We start from the raw sequence: 7,588 nt of genomic DNA on the forward strand, positions 1-7,588 counted from the left end.
TTTAGCAAATTAAATTAAATTGATATGATATGATTTTTATCCATTGAATATAAACTCTAAAAAAACAGAAAACACTAGCAAAAAAAATTTTCTTTATACATTGCTAATGCTATGGTTAAATTCCAAGAAAATCAAATTATTGGTAACACCCAAAATATCATTTTGTGTCTGTAATTTTATCAACTATCATATTTTTCTGCCTATTTATTTTGGTGGTGGGCAGTTTCATGGTTTGCATTTTAGCTAGACATCAAGGTTGGTGATTAATTTTACAACAAGTTAGTTGGAACTGGCTTGGATTAATCAGTTGGTATGTCGGTCTAAAGAAAGAAGTTAAATCAGTTGATTCGTAAACTAATACAGATAGAATGAATTAGGCTAAAAATATATTAAATCGAATTTATAATAATTTATTTAACCAAATCAGATCAACCAGACAATCAGTGACCTAATTGATCTCACCACTAATCTGTTTACAAAAATCATTGGTTTACAACATATAAGTGAAGAGAGATTTGATACTAAACTTTCTAGCAACTTCGATGATGTAGGAATAGAAGTAGAGGATGCCGCCATGCTGTTGCATTGCCAGAACAGGCTCACTGCACCGGGAACACCGGAACGATGGAGTTGCGCACATCGTGTTTATAGGCAGTAGTAGCAATACCTGTCAATACGAAATTTTAACCATTTATATGCAAGCAATACTTGAAGATTAATCTTCAACACTGTGCAAATGCATACGGTAGCAATCGACATGATGAATACATATTCATATATGTTTCGAGCTAATCGTTTATCGCTTAAGGCAAGTACGGTGAACAAAGACTAGAAGCAGATTATGAGTTAACTTACCTGTGAAGGGAGAGCCAGATTATGAGTTCTATATATACTCAACGATGCTGCTATGCCGTTTCGTTGTCACAAGGTCTCACTGCACCGGGAACACCGGAATGATGGAGCCGCTGCACATAGTGTTCATAAGCAGTAGTAGCAATATTGGAATTATACTATCTTATTATCTTTACATTTACACGTGCAGGAGTAAAATTATATACTAGCTACATTTCCCTAACCAAATAGGTTTAACTTGGTAATCGAGTTGAGTTTATTTTCACAGTTAAACGGATACATGGCCCTACTGCCGGTATATAGATTAGGATCGTAAAAGATATTTTCCGCAATGAACGAATGCCACGCACTAAATTTTAACAGCTGATGAATATGTCTAGTAAATTCTCCATGATATGTACCTCCGGGCTCCGGCACTGTCTTTTATTCTGTTAGAGACTAGCCTACAAACAACGTACATCTCGAGAAGGAAAATGTAATATATTCATTAAAAATATTAAATAAACGACAAAATGGTGTGCAGGCCTCGCCCTCCGCTTTGTTCATCTTTGAGTTTTCCGTATTATGTAACTTTATTTGTAGTCTATTGGCAACAATGATATATACATATGTATTTAATAATTTGTACTTGTTCCTAAACATCTTAAAATTATTCACTTTTCATCTATTCACAATATTCGTTCCCTCTGTTTTATTAACAGAAGAAGAACCATTGGCAATTGCTGCTCAATACAATGTAGTTTCGAGAATTTCCTCCTTCGTGGCTGGGATTTCATTGTCGGCCACGCTAATTACGTGTGCAAGCTTAAACAAGCTCTTGCAACTTTATCTGATGCTCTTCAAGAATTGAGTGCACAGAGGAACGACGTAAGAAGACAGGTTGATGTGGCTGAACAGCAACTATTGAAGCCATTTGAGCAAGTTCAGCTATGGCTTTCAAAAGCTGAAACTATGATAACAGAGGCAGCAAATCTTATTGAAGATGGCCCTCAAGAATTGAAGAATTTGTGTCTATGCGGCTGTGCTTCCAAGAAATGCTTGTCTAGATACAAATTTGATAAAAAGGTGGTCAAAATGTGTTGGGGATGAGGAGGAGCAAAGGAAGAAAATTGAGAGAACAGAACAATGAAGCAAGATGCAAGAAATATTTTTACTTGCTCACAAATGTGCAGCAAAGGAGCTTATGACTAATAGCTCATTTTGCTCATTCATTCAACTAGAAAAACCAATACATCTATAGCCAAATACATCATCAAATACTACCTACTACCACTAATTATACTTTGAAACATGTAAAACTTAACTTACACACAAGCTGGTTATGTCAATCAGCACCTAAAAACATCAAAACAGTACCAACTTAATTCATTTTCAACTAAGTACCTTAACAAAGTAGCTTAACAAAGTAAATAAACAGCAAGTATACATGCTACAGCATGTTTACAAGCTACATGCACTTAACCAAAAATATAATAGTAGCATGGTGGAAATTTCTTCTTTCCTGCATTCCTCTTTGGCTTCTCCCTTTTATTAAGCCATGGTTTCTTCCTTTTGTAGCTCGAACTTGAGCTTTCTTTGGCTCCTTCTGGATGCTCCTCTAGCCTGTTGGCCCTTCTTTGCTCGAGTGCATATAGAGAGTTTATCAACTCAAACAATGAAACAGTTGATAAGTCTCTCGAGTCCTCCAATGAGGAGATCTTTGACTCAAATCTCTCTGGGAGAGTTGAGATGACCTTCTCAACAACTCTGCTCTCACTAAAATTATCTCCAAGGAGCCTAATGTTGTTGATTGTGGCCATTATCCTATCAGAGTACTGCTTGATTGTTTCAGACTCCCTCATCTTCAAGTTCTCAAAATCCCTTCTAAGGTTGATCAGTTGCTGTTGCCTTGTCTTGTTTGACCCCATAAACTCTTCCTTCAGCTTCTCCCATGCTTGTTTTGGTGTTTCACAAGCCATTATCCGAGTGAAAATCACATCAGATACACCATTTTGCAAGCATGCCATTGCTTTGTGCTTCTTGGCACACTCTTCACTATGCTGTCTGATTTGTGCAATGGTGGGACTGGCCCTCAATGGAGCTGGTTTAGTGTCATTCTCGACCACATTCCATAGGTCATGTGCTTGCAAGTAAGTTTTCATCTTCACTACCCAAATGTGGCAGTTCTCACCAGTAAACATAGGTGGTGGTAGTGGTGTGAAACTCATTTTGCAACAACAAAAAACGACAGCTTTAGTTTCTTTCTCTTTAAGATTTCTTCACGAAAAAAGCATCCAATAATAGAGGCCCTCAAAGATGACAAGCTCTGATTACCCTTTGTTGATGTTTTTAACGAAAAACAAAAGAGATTTGAAGCAAAGAACAAATGCAAAGGAAATTTCAACAGGAAGATGACTGAAAAAATTACTTGAACATTTCATTAAGATTATAAATATATATGTGATACAAGTTTACAAGGTAGTCACCTAATTGCTCAACTGCTCTTACTAATAACTTGTACAAAACAAAGCTAAACTTACACACAAACAAAGCTAACATATGAGTCATTACATCAAATGTAAATCAACAACTAATCCTACTAACTTTGAAGACAAATTACAAAGAAACTAAGGCTAATTACATAGAAACAAAATGAACAAAATGAATCTGCTGCACTTGGTGTAGCTCCAATGTTGGTCTGCTGCTGGTCTCCTGTTGCATTGTAGGCTGAAATTCAACAAAATACTTCAAGAAATAAATGATCACATCAGTAAAGGAGCTTTTGAGAAAGTAGCGGAGAATATGCCCATACCTTCAGTTGTGGTAAGACCTGAAAAGCGGCCAATTGCTCTAGAATCCTCATTAGAACAGGTATGGAGCTGCATTGTGGACAAAGACAAGGGCGAAGCCAGGGCCAAATTATCTTTTAGGCCCTTAAATTTTTAAAAAAATTTTAAATTAGTTTGTCCTAATAAAATTATAAAAATTTGATTTAATCATTTACAAATTATAAAGATATAAACTATAAAAAATTAAAATTTCATCCAGTCCCACTAAAACAATTTTCTGACTTCGCCCCTTGGGGATCATTGGCATCTATGGCTTGGGGGGCGTTGGCAAGACAACACTCTTGACCCAAATCAACAACAAGTTCAGCACCACACCGAATGGTTTCGATGTTGTAATTTGGGCACTGGTTCAAGATAGGATTGGTAGAAATCTTGGGTTTTCAGACGACTCATGGAAGAATAAAAGTGTTGACCAGAAAGCTACAGATATATATAGAGTGTTATGCTACAAGAAGTTTGTCGTATTATTGGAAGATTTATGGGAGAGGGTGGATTTGAACCAAGTTGGGATACCCAAACCAAGTCAAAAAAATGGTTCCAAACTTATTTTCACTACTAGGTCTTTGGAGTTATGTGGCGAAATGGAAGCTCAAAAGAAAATAAAAGTGAAGTGCTTAAAACCAGAAGAGGCTTGGAAACTGTTTCAAGACAAGGTTGGAGATGAAACCCTCAACAGCCATCCAGATATTTGGGAACTTGCTAAACAAGTAGGCGAAAGGTGTGGTTGGCTGCCTCTTGCAGTAATTACAATGGGTCGTGACATGGCTTGTAAGACAACACCTGTGGAATCGAAATATGCAATTGAAAAGTTGAAGCGATCTTCATTAACGAAAATGAAAAATGAGGTATAAGAGGGAAAGTTCAAAGTAAACGCTGGATTCACACGATTATAGAGCTCCTATTGACAATGATTGACTAAATTAGAAACGTCTAAATTAAGTTAAGCAAAACGTCTCCGGAATTACAATTTATATTATTTAATTAATATTAAAAAATTATGAATTAATTCTTATTTAAAATTTATTAAATTACAATTAATTTTTATCGTGTAATTATAAATTAAATTTTATAAAGGACAATTATTTGATGCACCCGTCTATGTCATTTTTTAGACTTTATAGGCGGGTTGAGTGTGTGGTAGGTGTTATATTTTTTTATATAATTAGTTTTTTTTATTTTTATTATACTCTATAATATACTTGTCAAACCTTTAATTTATTTGTGAAGTCTAAAAATCTTCATGTATCAAATAATATTTCTTTTATAAAATTTTAATTACTTATTTAAACTATTTATTTTTTATTGTATCAAATATTGTATATTTTGTTAGATATAAAAATTAAATTTAATATCTTAAATGGACTTCTAAGCTATTTTATTGATGAAATATTTTAAAAAAATATTTAAAAGAAAATATAATTATTTGATATTTTCCCAATTCGTGCCTTAAATGGTCTACATTTCTCCAAGCTTTATTATTTACTAATTTCAAATATTATATATGTTCCATGTGATTATAGGTGTTTAAAATTTAACTATTTTTTAAATACTGTACTTTCAATTGCAGTAATTAATATAAAGTAATATTTTTTAATTATTGAATATAATTAAAATATATTAAATTATCAATTCAAATATTTTAATAGAAATTTTTCAAATAAAAATTAACTCATTTTTAACGTATTAAACATACAATATAATTTTACTTTATGTAATTAATGTAAAAGTAATATTATTTAAAATAATAACTAATTACATAATTACCTCTAATATTAATTAGGTGGTGATTAATATGCATAAAATTTTATTCAAGTAATAAGTATATTTTATAATCATCACAATTGTTAACTAATAATTGCAATCTAAATTCTAATTATTTCTAAATGTGTAATTATCACAACTTCCATTAAATTATAATTATTTTTAAATGTGAATTTAGTAATATGGTGAAAAATAAAAGGTATTATATATATATATTCTATGGATTTCTGTAACACCCCTTACCCAAGACCGTTTCCGGAGTCGAGCACGAGGCATTACTTAGCTTATCTTACCAATTCGGAGCATAAAAACTAGGTTTGAAAATTTATTTCATTATTCGCAGCAAATCTGTCCAATCGCGCAGCAGTTACTAAATTAATTATAACTTGAGCTACAGAACTCAAATTTAATTCCGTAAATTTTCCCTGAAACTAGACTCATATATCTACTCACCATAAATTTTTTAGAATTTTTGGTTCAGCAAATTAGTACAGTTTATTAGTTAAAGTCTCCCCTGTTTCACCACCTGACTGCCCTGACCTCTAGTCACTAAAAATAAGTTTTCTCACTGTAGGATTTTTATGTGAAGTTCTTACTTGTTTCTACAGAAAATAGACTCATTAAGAAATCTAAGCATGTAAATTTCAACTCATAAACATTTTTGTACAATTTGTAATTATTTTCTAAACTCAGAACAGGGGACTCCAAAAACAGTTCTGACCCTATCTTACTAAAATTCACATATCTTAAAATATAAATTTCCTTTTTCTACACCGTTATTTTTCCATGAAAATAGACTCAACAAGATTTAATTCCATATATCATTCACCCTCTAATTCATTTTATACTATCTTGGGTGATTTTTCAAATTCACGTCACTGTGCTGCCTGAATTCTGTTTCTTTGCAAAATTTTATCCTTTCATGATTTCCATGCATAATTTATCACCTAATCTTTCATAACAACAAACACCTTCATCCTTAATCATTTTAATAACCATACATCATCAAATACTTACACATCACTCATTAGCAAAATCATCATTACAAACATACAAAATAACTAAATCCCTATACATGCCATAACTCAAACGTGTTTCGATATAAAATACCGAGCAGTTGTAGTTGATAGTGTGGACGATCTCCGACTTCTTTAGGATCCTTGAAGTAGCTTTGCAATACTATAAGAGAAAGATAAATAAAAGAAGTAAGCATAAAGCTTAGTAAGTTTACTAGCAAATAAATAACAATATTTAACTTAAATAATTAAACTCAATGTCTATATCTCTAGTTTACTCTTTAGTTAATCTCATACTAGTTTTCTTACTTGTTTACTTAGAATACTTGTGTGCATAACTTACTCAATCCTTGCTGCATCGTTGAACATCAATTGATAGTATAATAAGTTCTTAAGTCTTACAACTTACCTGAGCTTGCCATTTATGCTTTAAACTGAACTTTCATGAACATGATTCGTTTACAAGCCCGTTGAGCTACATTGGAATAATAAGGATACTCGGGTCTCTTCTGATAATAACATGCCAAAGCCATGTCCCAGACATGGTCTTACATGGGATGTTCTCGTGATGGTGCCCATGCCATGTCCCAGACATGGTCTTATAGGGGACCTCTCATCTCGGTGCCAACGCCATGTCCCAGACATGGTCTTACATGGGACCTCTCGTCTCGGTGCCCATGCCATGTCCCAGACATGGTCTTACAGGGGACCTCTCATGATCTTAAGGATGCTAATGCCATGTCTGGATCTCTTTACCCAAATGTCATGACATTCGTATCCAGTACCATCCTTATGTATCAACGGGACTTTTAAATTTTAATTCTCTATCATTTCATGCTTGGATCATCATCAAATAAATTCATAAAATAAATTCATAATTGCTGGAAATTAACAGCATTAATAATAAATATTGAAATATTGCATTTATTTACCGTAAACTTACCTCGGTACCAATTATAGCCAAATTCACCAACTTAGTCTTCAACTTTATTCTTCCCTTTGTCTAACCTCAAGTTTCGTACTTCTTGATCTAAAATAGTAAATTTAACTTATTTAATAATCACATTCATCAAAACAGCCCTCGACTCTAACTTTTTCAAAATTACAATTTTGCCCCTAAACTTTTACATA

The 7,588-nt window shown here is 33.1% G+C and overlaps 1 long non-coding RNA gene across 1 annotated transcript; it reads right to left on the bottom strand.

The window, feature by feature from the left end:
* Positions 1–3,247: 3,247 nt before the first annotated feature.
* Positions 3,248–4,628, bottom strand: LOC121230821 (uncharacterized). The gene is made up of 2 exons (XR_005928969.1): positions 3,644–4,628; positions 3,248–3,558 (listed from the first exon to the last, which is right to left on the bottom strand). It is a non-coding gene; the product is annotated as an uncharacterized lncRNA (long non-coding RNA).
* Between the last annotated feature and the right edge of the window lie 2,960 nt (positions 4,629–7,588).

The sequence above is a fragment of the Gossypium hirsutum genome, chromosome A06 (genome assembly GCF_007990345.1).
Source record: "Gossypium hirsutum isolate 1008001.06 chromosome A06, Gossypium_hirsutum_v2.1, whole genome shotgun sequence".
Taxonomy (NCBI): Eukaryota; Viridiplantae; Streptophyta; class Magnoliopsida; order Malvales; family Malvaceae; genus Gossypium; species Gossypium hirsutum.